Raw genomic sequence first — 15,450 nt, 5'->3', positions numbered from 1 at the left:
ATTAGCATATCCTAATCTAATCTACCACCTATAGACCACATTCTCCCCAATGAGTCCAGAGCGGTTTACCACAAGACTGAATTACAATTAGCATTTGGTCAAGAACTATTGGATTGGATGGATCACAATCAGGCTTTAGGCCTTTGTATAGCACTGAGTCAGTTTTGGCTTCAGTTTTGGATAATCTTTGTAACCTGTTTCACAAAGGTGCCAGTGCTCTAGTTAGACTTGAGTAGTGCATTTGACTTAGACAATCACAAAAAATTATTGGAGTACTTGGATGCTTTTGGAGTGCATGGTAAGTTTTTTTTTAATGGTTTGAAGGCTTCTTAACATCACACACATATTAAGTACGACTTAACAACGAGTACTCTTAATAGTTAGAGTAATCCATGCGGTGTGCCACAGGGCTCACCGTTGTCTCCTTTGCTCTTTAATATTTACGGTATCTGTCCTCTTTGGGAGATAGATTGTCTCATTTTAAGATCAAACTGTTTAGCGAAGCGGATGATATAACCGTTCTGATCCCTATTTCCACTTCTCTTTCTCAGATCAGGCATACTGCCGTTGACATCCTGCTGACAATTGAATTATGGATGGCAGAATTTCAACTAAAGATTAATATAGATAATACCAATATTTTCTATGCCTCCCTGAGCCAGAAGGATGATGTGCTGTCTATAGTCTTAAATGCAAAAACATATATTATTCAACCTACTATAAAGATACTGGGAGTAATTTTACACCATAATCTATAAAAAACCAGGTTGACTCTATTGTTCGTAAGGGCTTCCACACGTTGTGGAAATTAAGAACTATTAGAGCATATTTTGATATAAATTCTTTCAGACTTCTTGTGCAATCTCTGGTTTCGAGCCAACTTGACTACTGTAATATTGTGCATCTTGCCAGAGCTCAAAAAAGTCTTCAAATATTGTGCATTATATAGAACGCTGCTGTTCGATTGATTAATAATCTGAAGAAGTATGACCATATCACACCTTTCTATCGACAATTACATTGGCTACCGGTTGAGGCTCGGGTTAAGTTCAAATTCAGATGTATTTGCTTTAAGGCATCAGTCAGCTTAATACTGGAATATCTTTTGGATTCATTCACATTTACTAGTTCAAAACTTTCTAGATCTCATGCGGTATTCACTTTTCCGTCTGCCAAGGTATACAAATTTAAAAAATTTTATCAGCGCCTTCTGTCCTTTCAAGCGGCATTATGGGACAAGGATTTGAATCATTTAATTATGTCTTCTGACGCCAACAATTTTGGCATGCTTTAAAAACATCTTTTTTATGAAATCTTTTTGAAATTAGGTAATCTTGCGGTATAAAAGTGAGTTTTATGTTATGTTAAAGCATTGATGAAAAGCAGAATAGGATGACTGTATTCTTATTTGAAAAGGGAGATTATTCTAATACTACTACTACTACTATTAATTATTTCTAGAATGCTACCAGAAGGAGACAGTCCCTGCTTGAAAGAGATTACAATCTAAACAGACGAATAGGATACCAGGGTGGGAGATACAGTTAAGAGGGGTGGGGGGGGGGTTAATCTGTTGGCTAAATTGTTGAACAGTGGGCAGTAAGGTTATGGATTGAAGGCTATTTTAGTCTGCTTTTAAAAGAGGTAAGGGAAGGGGTGTGACAGACAAACTCAGGTAGTTTATTCCAGGCATACGGGAAAGAAGCTGAAAGGAATGAAATCTGGAATTGGCAGTGGAGGAGAAAGATACAGATAAAAGCAGCTTATCTTAGGAATGGAGTTCTCGGGAAGGCATATACAGAGAGATAAGAGAGGAGAGATACTGAGAGGCTGCGGAATGAACAGACTTGTAGGTTAGTAATAGGAGTTTGAACTCTATGCGGAAGCGGATAAGGAGTCAGTGAAGTGATTTGAGGAGAGGGGTAAGGTGAGTGTAGCAAGGTTGGCAGTCGATAAGTCTCAATCATTTTTTGCATGAATGAGGATTCTAATATCTTTTCAATGTGAGTTGCCTTAAAAGACAGAAAAAGAGACTCAATGTAGAAGCTTCTCTTAGTACAGGAAGTACCAATAGATGGAATATAAGCCAATTTAAATATTAGCCATGCTTTGATAGGAAGACAATGGACAGAAGCCAACAGAGGGGAGAGACAGAAACATAAAAAAATTGAAGGCAGACAAAAGCGTACGCCGACAACCCAGCGCAGACAACTGAGCGCAAGGCAGAAGCGCGCCAAAGAAAAACAGTATTTTAAGGGGCTCCGACGGGGGGTGTTGGTAGGGACCCCCTCCCCCCCCCACTTTACTTAATAGAGATCGCGCTGGCGTTGTTGGGGGCTTGGGGGGATGTAACCCCCCCTCATTTATTGGAAACAACTTTTTCCCTCTTTTTTAGGGAAAAAGCGAAGTTTTCAGTATAATGTGGGGGGTTACAACCATCCAAACCCCCCACAATGCCGGCGCGATCTCTGTTAAGTAAAGTGGGGGGGGTTCCCCCCCACACCCCCCGTCGGAGCCCTTTAAAATACTGTTTTTCTTCGGTGCGCTTCCACCTTGCGCTCAGTTGCCGGCGCGCCTTTGTCGTCGCGTGCTTTTGGCCTATCACCATAAAGACCATATGAGTGGCTCATCTAGTCTGCCTAATCATGCCATATAATATCCCCTTCCTCTTCCTTACAGATTCAATGTACTTATCTCAAGTTTTCTTGAATTCAGATACATTTTTCTACCCTTCTTCCCTAATTGTGCGCAGTTAGTATTTTATGTTTTTGTATGTATCTACTAACCTAACCCAGCTCTGTATAGTATTTTAACTCCAACTTGTTTTGTTTCTTTTAAGATATTCTTTTATTACTGTACATCGCCTAGAAATTTGATTTAGCGGTATAACAAATTTTTTTATAAACTTGAAACTTGACTGGAACACAGAGCCCCTTGTTTACTTTACAAACGGTCCTTTAGTTTTTTTTTTTTTGGGGGGGGGGGTTAACAGTTTTAAAAATACACTATTTCTAAACACTTCCCATCATTGGAAAAACTAAAAAAAAAAAAAATCCTAATTGTCGAGAGTACAGAGGGCCAGATTCTGTAAAGGTTGTCTAATTGTTGGCGTCCATCGACTTAGGTCCATATAAAGTGTCCATATAAAGTGGACCATCTAGAAATTGTTAATAAAACTTGAATTTTTAAATAAAACTTGGATAATAAGTAGAATTAATGATTTTAACAAGCATTAATTGGAACTTAAGACGTCTATATGCTGTTCGCAATTCTAAAACTAGATGTCCACAGTTTTGTTGTATAGACGCCTATATGACATCTAAAAGGTGACTCTGCAAAGGATGTCTATCTATTTAGACGCTGAGCGGCGCTGAGCACGATTCTCTATAGTGCCTCTATAAATTCGCACTCAGCATTTTCAACCCAGACACGCCTAAATTTTAGATGTCCTTTACAGAATTTGGCCCTGAATCTCTGTGAAAGTCATCACTAAAAAACCTAGAAAATTGACTCGTCAATTAAATTATTCAAAGATAAATGATGTTTTGCACTGGCTTGCTTTCATCTGATCCTGCGTAATTGTAGAGGATGGAACTGTATCCCTGGTATTATCCGAGATGCTGCTCTTAATCATCACAGAGGCCACTGCAATCTGTCTTTTTGTTTGGCCGCTAATGCTCACTTTGCAGCCGTCCTTGACCTGATATCCTCTGAAACTGTTATTAGTACACATTCATGAATTTTTAGCTGCATCATTTACCTCGAGCATGTTGTGATTTAGTGGAAAACTCCAGCAGATTGCTTTACATGTTTGCCATTTTGCGAGGGATCAAAGCCTTCGGTCAAGGCCTGGTCTGTGTTAATGGATTTTACAGTCTTTAATCCCCAGATGACAAATGTATCTGAAACCATATCCCAATCAATTCTTTCATATTTGAAAACACTTAAGGTGTTTGCTTTCAACATGACGGTAACATAATAATTTAAAAAAAAAACTCTAAAATTTAAAAAAAACACTCAACTTGTGTGCTAAGTGTTCTACATTAGATTTATCAGAAAGCATATTAACAATGATTTTTAGGAGCATTAAACATTGAAAATGATATTTGTGTATAAGATAATTTATTGTAAGTTATTAAATAATATGTTAATTTAATTTTCAGAAGATGTATGGAAGAAAATGTGAGAATGAAACTGTCTAAAGTACTTTTACTGTTAGAATGTACCAATTATCAAAAGCTGCTGAGTGGCAAATACTCTATATTCGGTTTCCACTGGTTATCTTTAGGATAATTCAGCTAAACCTAGCCAGATGACTCCTTGGGACCCTTTCACCAAATTATGATAAACCTTTGCAGCTACCTTGTGGGAAGTACTCAAATTGCCACGTGATAAATGCAAAACTAGCACGCTGTTTGTGGCATTCTCAGCGTCTTTCTCTACAATTATTGCACAGAAAAACTCTTTACTGCACAGTCCTCTGGATTATATATATGGTACACAAAATTGTGCATGCAAATTTGGGTGTGCATCCAATTTGTGTGTGCAGTTTGAGTAATTAACTAATTAAAGCTAATAATCAATTAGTGCAAATTAGCAATAACTAGAATTTATGTGCATATCTTTTCAGGCAAGTGAGATTCATTCCTCTCCCCACCCCCCAAGCGGTTTGATTAAAATACAGGTACTTAAGACTACCCTATCTGTCCCGAAGGCTCACAATCTAGCTAAAGTACCTGAGTAAACAATTGCTAAAATAAGATATAACAAAATTCCAAGAATGGGGAGGGAAAAAAGAAACAATATTAAATCACAATAAAAGAGAAATAGAAAGGGAAGCAAAATAAAAGTTCAGTTCGGCTCAGTTCATTGTAAGGTAGTAGCAGGATGGGAGAGGAAGTAGGCTACAGGTGATTCGTCGATGCCAATCTGTCGTCGTCTGAAGACGGTCTCAGGACCCCAACTGTAAGGGAACGGCGCACATTCCTCTCTGGGACTACAAAGTCGGGATCCCATGCTCACCATCGCGCCGACATTGGAGCCCGATGACGCAGCCAAGTAGGCAGGCAGGGTCCCAGACAGACAACAGCTGCGCGACATCTCCCCGATCACTGCAGGGCCCTCCAGGCGAGTGGACTGACCAAGAGGAAGGACAACCACGCCCTCCCAGGCCGGACGCCCCCCAGGGCTGCATCCTCCGCCACCGCGCATCCCCAGAGAGCAAGCAGGAGGACTTCAGAACCTCGATCGCTGGGCCCGAGACAGAAAAGGCAGGATCCGAAAAGATCAGCAGGCCCCGGTAGAAGAGGTTAGCGACAAAGTTACAATTTTACCTATGTTAGACCTGTCGAATAACAGATTAAGAAGAGGAACAGCAAGGACGAGGTGCCAAAGGTACAGCAGCTAAATTGCAATACATTCGATGCTTAAGGCAGATACATTCGATGCAGGGACAATATGTGGCACTCTTGGTGTGGGTAAAATTCTGAAGAGTCACGTGATGTGAACATCTGCTAGTGAACTGTCTTGAAGAATTTAAATATCCAAACGTCTGCTTTAAGTAAATTAAATTTGTTTGATAGGATTTTCTGGACCCAGTTTGTTTGCAAAAATTAGATAGTTCCAAATCTAATAGATGCTGGCACTGTCATGCTGATATCGGGACTTTAGATGGTGTCAGGTCAAAAGCGCGCCGGGACAAAGGCGCGCCCAGACAATTGAGCGCAGCGCGGAGGCGCGCGCTGCTCTAAATTACTGTTTTTAGGGAAACCCCCCCACACTTTACTTAATAGACATCGCGCCGCATTGTGGGGGCGTTGTGGGGGGTGTGGGGGGTTGTAACTCCCCACATTTTACTGAAAACTTAACTTTTTCCCTGTTTTTAGGGAAAAAGTTCAGTTTACAGTAAAATGTGGAGGGTTACAAGCCCCCAAACCCCTTATAACGCCGGCGCGATGTCTATTAAGTAAACTGGGGGGGTTCCCCAACAAAAACCCCCGTCGGAGCCCCTAAAAACTGTAATTTTGTGCGGTGCACGCCTCCATGCTGCACTCAATTGTCGGCGCGCGCTTTTGTCTTTTGCGCTGTTGTCTATGAACCCTTTAGATCATCTGTTATTTTTTTTGTCCGCTGATATTTAGATTCTTGAAATCAATTTGGGGACAAATAAATATAGTTTTAGAATCGGATATTCCATTAACATACGAAGTAATAATTTGTGGTACTATGTTACAAGTTAAAACTCTCCTTGATAAATTTAAAAGCCGTCTTTTCTTGATTTTGACTGGAATTGCGATTCAATTGAACACAAAAAATTGGAAAAGCCACGATAGATTAAATTATACATTTTGGTGGACAAATGTATGTAATACATATCAATATGAGAGAATGAACGCGGAATGTTTAGGATTTAGTGCTTTATTTAAAAAAAAAAAAATGGAGTCCATTGACTTTATTTGTTGCTGCACAGTAAAGGATAATGTATTACCTTCTGAGTCTTTTCATTACACATCTGGGGCGGAAGAGGGGTAAGGGAGGGAAAGATACTGGAAAAATGGATATTAAATCTTTTTATTAAAGTAATAAAGCTGTTTAGTATTATCGATAATTGATGGAAGGGGGTATAGTTATGTTTCTATATACTATTTATATGAAATTGTGTATTCTCTGTAATAATTTGTTATTTTTAAACAAATGTATTACACTGTTGTAATTTAATAAAATTTTTAAAAAAATTTGTTTGACTTTTGAAAAGACAAAATTGAACCCACTTTGTCTAATTATTTCTGAGATTTTGACTAGTATATATGCAATTATAGCAGAAAGAGTAGATCTCAAAAATACCATTACTCTAAAAAAAAAACCTACTATTAGTCTCTGTTCTCAAAGCTCTGTGTGCCATTATAACCTTTTGTGATTGTATTTCTCATGGAAGGAAACTGGTCAGTATGTTATAATTGGAGTTCAACAAGGCCATCATAATTCCTAAGTCGATGATTTCTATCTTTGTGAACACCTCCTAACTGATCTAATTTCTTGGTCTAATCTTTGCAATTTCATGTGCACACAGGCTAATCATTTATAATTCTACCTCAATTGTTATCTCAGACGTGGAGTCTTTATTCTTATTAATAAAAGTCCTGGAAAGTGCACTCATAGGACTGCACAAAGAAGGACATCTTATATAATAAAACCCTAGAGCGTGCATGCGCTCTTGAAAAATCGTGATCCCTGGCGCCGTGTTTTGTGATCCGTGGCCGCGTTCCATTTTAGAACGCGGCCAGGGATCACTCTGGCCACTCCCTTCCTCATTCACCAACCCGAAGCAAGCTCCTCACCAACTGGAAGCAAGCACCTCACCTCCCGCCCTCGCTCACCACTGCTGCTGCCGTTGCCGCTGATCCTTGTCTTTGGGGCAACCTGCGATCGTGGCCGGCTTTGGCGGGCCTCGCGGGCCGCTTTCCGACCTCGGTGGCATGTTCCTTCTGACGCACGGGATCGCGTCGGGAGGGAGCATGCTTCCGGGTTGGGGAGCGGCCTGTGAGGTTCGCTGGGGCCGGCCACCACGATCGCGGCCTGGAGCAGGCCAGAAGACACCGGGATGCAGGAGAATCAATACAGGGGGCCAGAGGGAGAAGGAAAGGGGGATGCTTTGGGGGGAGGGGTGTGCTGAGGGGAGACAGAAGGGACCATGGAGAGTCAGGGAGAGGGAAAGGGGGCTGCTTTGGGGGAGGGGTGTGCTGGGGGAGACAGAAGGGGCCATGGATAGATAGGGAAAGGGGGCTGCTTTGGGGGGAGGTGTGCTGGAGACAGACAGTTTTGCACTGGGGGGAAGACAGAAGGGGCCATGGAGAGACAGTTAGGGAGAGGGAAAGGGGGCTGCTTTGAGGGGAGGGGTGTGCTGGAGGCAGACAGCTTTGCTCGGGGGCGGAGGGGGAGACAGGAGGACACAGACAGCGATCAAGGAGAGAGAGATAAAGAAACACAGACAGACAGACACACATATATTCTAGCACCCGTTAATGTAACGGGCTTAACGACTAGTTTTAAATAAGATACTAACATTTATGTGCCAAATACCTCCCTCCCCCAAATCCAATCAGACGATTAAAATACTGATATACGAGACACATGGGACCCAATATTCAAAATGATCTAACTGGTCAGCAATGGCCGCCAACAGGTTAAATCGCACATAACTGGCTATCCATGAATATTTGAATCCAGGCTCAAAGCTCACTTCTTTGAGGTTGCTTTTAATGCCTAACCCCCACTCTCTGTAGGGTATTCATGCCTGAGGAACTCCCCAGCCCCTTGTTTGTCATGTTTGTCTGTTGATTAGGTTGTCAGCTCTTCTAAGCAGGGACCGTGTCTTCTATATTCTAATGCACAGCACTACATCAAAGGGGCCACTGAAAAGTTCTCAGTCCAACCAACAAAGTTGGGGCAGTCTCCTTCAAGGGCTATACACTTGGTGCAGTGATTTTCCACTTTTTTTGTTCCATCAGCAAAATATGGAATGAAAAAAGTGGAAAATTGCTGGACTAAGTAAATGTAGAGCCCTCAATGGAGGCTGTATCAACTTTGTTGGTTGGGCTAAGAACTTTTCAGTGGCCCCTCATGTGTCTAGCAGCTCTATAAAAATGATAAATAGTACCGTATTTTCACGTAGATAACGCGCACCCGTGTAAAACGCGCACACGGGTATAGCGTGCGGAAAATCGAAATATATGTAAAAAAAAAATTTTCTACCGCACACACCCGTATACCACACATGCTGCCCTGACTCTCCCGTCGCCGCCCGACTCTCCTTTCGCCCGCCCCGACTCTCCTCTGGCCACCCCGACTCTCCTTTCGCCTGCCCCGACTCTCCTCTCCCCCTTGAAGTCCTGTCCCCACCCTGAAAGCCTGATGCCCCCTCCCGAAGTCCGATTGACGTCGGAGAAAGGGCGGGACCGCCGGAAGAGGAAGCAGCGCAGACGCAGGGCTCACAGAAGGGCCGGGACCGCCAAGAGGAAGCAGTAGGACACTGGTAGGAGCTTCTACATGATGGGGGGGGTCGGGAGGCTGTGGGGGTGCGAGCGGTCCTTCAGGGTGGGGGTGCGAGTGGGAGTGCGTGCGAGCGGTCCTTCGGGGTGGGGGTGCGGGTGCGTGTGAGCGGTCCTTCGGGGTGGGGGTGCGAGCGGTCCTGAGGGGGGGTGAATCGGACGTCGAGGGGGGGGAACTATTTAAAAAAAAAGTTGTAAAACGCGCTCACGTGTATAACGCGCAAGGTTATGCACGGTTTGTAAAATTGTGTATAACACGCGTGTTATATGCATGAAAATACGGTAATAGTGATAGTAATAGAGATAACTGATTACTCTGTTGAATATTCATGATTAACACATAACCAGGAGCCAGCTATCTTGGGAGTGTTTCAGGGGTATTTCAGGGGTGGGTCACACTTAGTACCCTATGTTCAGCACTAACCAGCAAAGTTGGGCAGAGAGAGAGATGCATGGGGAAGAGAAGGATGAGAGGGAGAAATGGTGGATATGGTGGTGGAGAGAGAACAGAGGGACAGATTGAAGGGGATGCAAGGGGGGGGGAATGTTGGTAAGGCCCGACTTTAGTACAGGAAGAGGAGGTCGGCGCATACAGCGAGTGATTTCCTTCACTCTCCGGTGCTCCAGCTGCTGTCTCCAGTCTCCCCCACGAAAAACCATATTCGTGGTTTTTCAAGATTTGTGGGGGTTCCTGGAACGGAACCCCCACGAATATCGGGGGAGTACTATACCGCCTATCAAGGTTATCTAAGCGGTTTACAATCAGGTACTCAAGCATTTTCCAGTGAGATTTTATTCAAGAATTGTTTTAAGCAGATCCATTACCTTTGCTTAACAAATCTTTGTGTTAGTTCATCTGATTCCTCTCTCAAATAGTTCCTCAGAGTTGTGGGTGAGGGGTGTTTTCTCCTGGAATATGTTTATTTATAGATTTTAGTAACACTTTAAATTACTTGTCTCTAATGAGCATGTAATTGCCATTTACCAAGTCAGTTATTGCATTTTTCCACTTAATTTAAGATGGCTGTCCTTTTCAGAGATCTGATTTAGAAAATAAATTGAATATAAACAATGGAACAAAAAGTGGAAGCTTAAACGCTGCAATCTAAAGAGTCATTTATTATATAACAAGGAATTAATATCTCTGGGAGGTAGGAACATTTAAGTAGTCTAATTTACAGTATCCATCTGCGTAGCTTGACCCTCGTTCCACCTCCACCTCATTCTCTTATCATAAAAAGGATATACAAATGCACAGAGCATCTAGACTGGGCTATTTAAGAAATTATATTTGATGCATAGACATGGCTTGGACTTAATAATAATAACTTTATTCTTTAACACTGCCATAAGCAAAAGTTCTAGGCCAGGGATCTCAAAGTCCCTCCTTGAGGGCCGCAATCCAGTCTTGTTTTCAGGATTTCCCCAATTAATATGCATTGAAAGCAGTGCATGCACATAGATTTCATGCATATTCATTGGGGAAATCCTGAAAACCCGACCGGATTGCGGCCCTCAAGGAGGGACTTTGAAACCCCTGTTCTAGGCGGTTTACACTAAAAAGAGCTGGGCAATCAGCAAAATACAATAATACAGTAAAAATATACAAATATTTGTAAAATAGAATTTCAATAATAAAACTAAGTAATAAACTTATTGAACAAAGTGGTCTTAATTAATTTCCGAAAACTGCAATAGGATAGCATAGCTTGCTGAATACATTTACCTAACTAAGATTGTTGCCTACCAGCTTGAAATGCTAGGGTCCTATCTAAGGTCTTATATCTACATCCATTAATGTTTGGATAAGCAAATAAGTAGAAGTTTCTAGTTTCTCTTGATGGTCTATGCAACACAAAATGAGGAAAAAGGTAAGCTGGAGACAATCCCGATATCAGCTTAAAGCAAGTACTGAAGAATATAAGAATAGCCATACTGGATCAGACCTATGACCCATCTAGGCCAGTCCTGTTTCTAACAGTAGCCAATGCAGGTCAAAAGCACCTGGTAGAAACTCAAATAGTAGCAACATTCCAGATCCCCAAAGAGTAACGAGATTATATGTTACTGATCCTAGGTCAAGCAGTAGCTTCCTCCATGGCTGTCTCAATAGCAGACTATGAACATCCAAGTCATGAGCTCTCCATACACCTGCCCATACGATGCCTCTAATTCATCACCCTTGAGATTTAGATGAACTGCAGATGAATAGCACAGATATCCATCTAGAAAATAGGTTTTGAAAATGGTGAATTGGAAGGGTGTGGCGAGAAAAACATCTATCTGCCCCTTTTTGGACATTTTCCTTTTTTGAAAATGAGCCCCATAGCAAATTCAGAAAGTACTTTGGATTACTGCAATTCAGTTCATATTGCCAGACACCTTACAAATGTACTTAGATTACGAAGAATGCAGAATACCGCAGTGCGTTTGATTATTGACCTGAAAGAGGCAGATCATATCATGTTTTATTACAGGGAGCTTCATTGGCTCCCATTTGAGGCCTGTGTGAAGTTCAAACTGGGAACACACTGTTACAAAACCTCATATGGTCATGTACCTGAGTACCTGTTAGAATTATTTACTTTAATTACAACAAACCGTCCACTGAATAATATTGCATTATTTCTCCCCCCCCCCCCCCCCCCCCCCGGTTCAAGGTTCCAACAACGTTTAATTGCTTTTCAGGCAGCTAGCTGGCATAGGGAGTTACACAGAAACATGATGGCAGATAAAGGCCAAATGGCCCATCTAGTCTGCCCATCCGCAGTAACGTTCTTTATTTGGCAGGTCCCGGTCTTATATACATTACTGAAAGTTACTGAAATCAGTTTTATTTGTAAAATATTTAGAGAATTGAATTGATTGATATCTACTTTGTAGTTCACTGGGAATGTCCAGTTTTCTATTTTTGGGAACTGCATCAATCCGTGAAGTTTTGCGGTCTAGAAACATAATGAAAGAGTGACCGAAATGATAAAAGGGGATGAAGCTCCTCTTGTGTGAGGAAAGGCTAACGAAGGCTGGGGCTCTTCAGCTTGGAAAAGAGATGGCTGAGGGGGAATCTGATTGAAGTCTAAAAAATACTGAATGGTGTAGAGCAGGTAAGAGTGAATTGATTTTTCACCCCTTCAAAAAGTACAAAAACCAGGAGACACGCAATGAAATTACACGGACATAATTTAAAACAAACAGGAGGAGATATTTTTTTCACACAAAGAATAGTTTCGCTCTGGAACTCGTTGCCGGAGGATATGGTGGCAGCAGTTAACAAAGGTGGGTTTAAGAAAGGTTTGGACAAGTTCCTGGAGGACAGGTCCAGAGTCTGCTATTGAGAAAGACATGGGGGAAGTCGCTGCTTGCCCTGGATCAGTAGCATGAAATGTTGCAACTATTTGGTCTTCTGGACTGGCCACTGTGGAAACAGAAACCTGGGCTAGATAGACCATTAGTCTGACCCAGTATTATTGTTCTTATGCTCTTATGAGATGTATCGGGAGCTTTGACTTCTCTCAGCATTCTACTCTCAAATCTCATCATTTTAGGACATTGCGCTTTTTTTTTTGGTCATCTATAACTATAAACAGAACCCAGGGGCTCATTTGATAGGGGAAGTTCACTAGAATAAAAATCAATCTCATGCAACTGAGAAAGTTAGCAAGAAGTCATTGAAGGGTGAATCGTACATTTAGAGCTTGAGTTATACCATCGTTTTGGCCTTTGGCTATTGAATGCTGGAAAATAACTGAATAGCAAGTAATATCAAATTTATTCAAAAGTTACATATAAAAAAAAGCTATTTGTAATGCACCGAATCCATCATCTAACAAAGAATCTCTAGAAGAAATCTAGTAGCACACTCCCCTTAGCCCACAGAAATACTTACAGTAGTTCATTCAATATATGCATGCCTTTTTATAACCCCCTTTCTATATTTACTAAGGTGCGCTATGTTTTTAGCGCGCGCTACACACACGCTAAATGCTAACGTGTGCATGTTATCCTATGGATGCATTAGCGCATGCGTTGATTTAGCGCATGCTAAACGCACGCTAAAACACTTAGCACGCCTTAGTAAAAGAGGGCCTTAGTTTATCAACACTTACAGTATATTTATGGCTTTGGGCCTTAACTGCACAAGCCTTGAACACTTATGATGATTATTATTTTTTTTTTTTTGGTAACTTTATCTTTATTCATTTCAATTATTTATACGTTCATCAACATCATTTCAAATAATCAGTGTCTTAAATCTTTACAAAGAAAAATCCAATTAACAAAATATTTACCAATGCTCCCTTGTTAGTCCACAATATATGAGGGAGATAGCTTTATAAAGTCAGAAAATCATAAATTATTATCAAATCTTTATAAGGAAACTAAACAGCGTACCTGATTGCAAACCTAGTTCTAAATTTTTGAGCCTTCTTCCTGAAACTTAGCGGGGGTAGAAACATAGAAATATAGAAATAGACGGCAGATAAGGGCCACGGCCCATCCAGTCTGCCCACCCTAATGACCCTCCCCTACCTTTACCTTGTGAATAGATCCCACGTGTCGATCCCATTTGGCCTTAAAATCAGGCACGCAGCTGGCCTCAATCACCTGAAGTGGAAGACTATTCCAGTGATCAACCACCCTTTCAGTAAAAAAGAACTTCCTGGTGTCACCTCGCAGTTTCCCGCCCCTGATTTTCCACGGATGCCCTCTTGTTGCCGAGGGACCCTTGAAAAAGAAGACATCTTCCTCTGCTTCGATGAGGCCAGTGAGATATTTGAACGTCTCGATCATGTCTCCCCTCTCTCTGCGCTCCTCAAACAAGTATTCTGCGCTCCTCGAGCAAGTATCTGCGCTCCTCCTTTGTTAATTGGATTTTTCTTTGTAAAGATTTAAGACACTGCTTATTTGAAATGATGTTAATGAACGTATAAATAATTGAAATGAATAAAGATAAAGTTACAAAAAAAATAAAATAAAAATCATAAGTGTTCAAGGCTTGTGCAGTTAAGGCCCAAAGCCAAAAATATACTGAAAGTGTTGATAAACTAAGGCCCTCTTTTACTAAGGCGTGCTAAGTGTTTTAGCACGCGTTTAGCGTGCGCTAATGCATTCATAGGCTAGCATGCACACGTTAGCATTTAGCGTTTGTGTAGCGCGCGCTAAAAAGCATAGCGCACCTTAGTAAATGAGGGGGTAAATATAGAAAGGGGGTACTTGCAGAAATCACATCTTTACCCATTATAAACCTTGAAAGCTGTGATGATTCAAAGAAAATATATTTAACTCCTTGAAGCTTAATATAACATTTACATGGAAATCTAAGGATAAAAGTACCCCTAAGTTTTAAGACCTGAGGTCTCAAAAGAAGAAATTGTTTCCTCTTTTTTGGGGGTAACTCGGGAAATGTCTGGATACATTCTAACTTTCTGATCTAGGAATAATTTATCTTTATACTTAAAGAAAATTTTCAAAAGCAAGTCTCTGTCCGAGTCCAGTGCTAACTGGACAAAAAGTGTAGCAACTGTCATCTGCTCAGAATCTGAGGTCGCCAATATATTTGTTAAAATTCAACATGTCCGTTTCTGGAGCTTGTTGATCTTCAAGTATTTTCTTGGTATCAGGTCAAAAGCGCGCCACGACAAAGGCGCGCCCAGACAATTGAGCGCAGCGCGGAGGCGCGCGCCGCTCTAAATGACTGTTTTTAGGGCTCCGACGGGGGGGTGTGTGGGGGAATCCCCCCACTTTACTTAATAGACATCGTGCCTGTAATTTTGTGCAGCACGCACCTCCGCGCTGCGCTCAATTGTCGGTGCGCGCTTTTGTCTTTCGCGCCGTTGTCTATGAACCATTTTCTTCTTCCCTTCCGGGAGATAATAAATTTTTGAAACTGGGGGATACGTATTCTGAGGAATCTTCAAAATTTCTGTAAGATACCTCTTGAACATATCAAGGGCAGATGTAGTTATTAATTTTGGAAAATTAATTAGTCTCAAGTTATTCCTTCTTGATGCGTTCTGCAACATTTCTAATTTTAAATTAATATTTCCACGATCTTTCATCAATAATTGATTCTGTATCCCCATAGATTCCACTTTTTGTTTTTGTTCAGCTAAACTTATTTCAATTTTTTCAACTCTTTGCTGGGTATTCAATGATTCCGAAAGTATTCCAGCACAATAATTAGGTAGTTAAGTTCTTCATCTGAGTTCCCAATGAGGATTGTAACTCAGAAATCGCTTCTCAAATAGAGTTCAGGTCTACCACTGGGGGTTTCTTTAAAGGAGCAATCGCAAAATTTACCACGGACAGTTTAGAGTTCACTGTACCTGCTAAGGAAATTATTGAAGATAAGTTCTGCCGTTCCTCCGCCAGTTCCAGGAGTTCACATGGGGAAAGAAGTTGT

Source organism: Geotrypetes seraphini, chromosome 9 (assembly GCF_902459505.1).
Source record: "Geotrypetes seraphini chromosome 9, aGeoSer1.1, whole genome shotgun sequence".
Lineage (NCBI taxonomy): Eukaryota > Metazoa > Chordata > Amphibia > Gymnophiona > Dermophiidae > Geotrypetes > Geotrypetes seraphini.
This window is presented reverse-complemented; position numbering follows the sequence as displayed.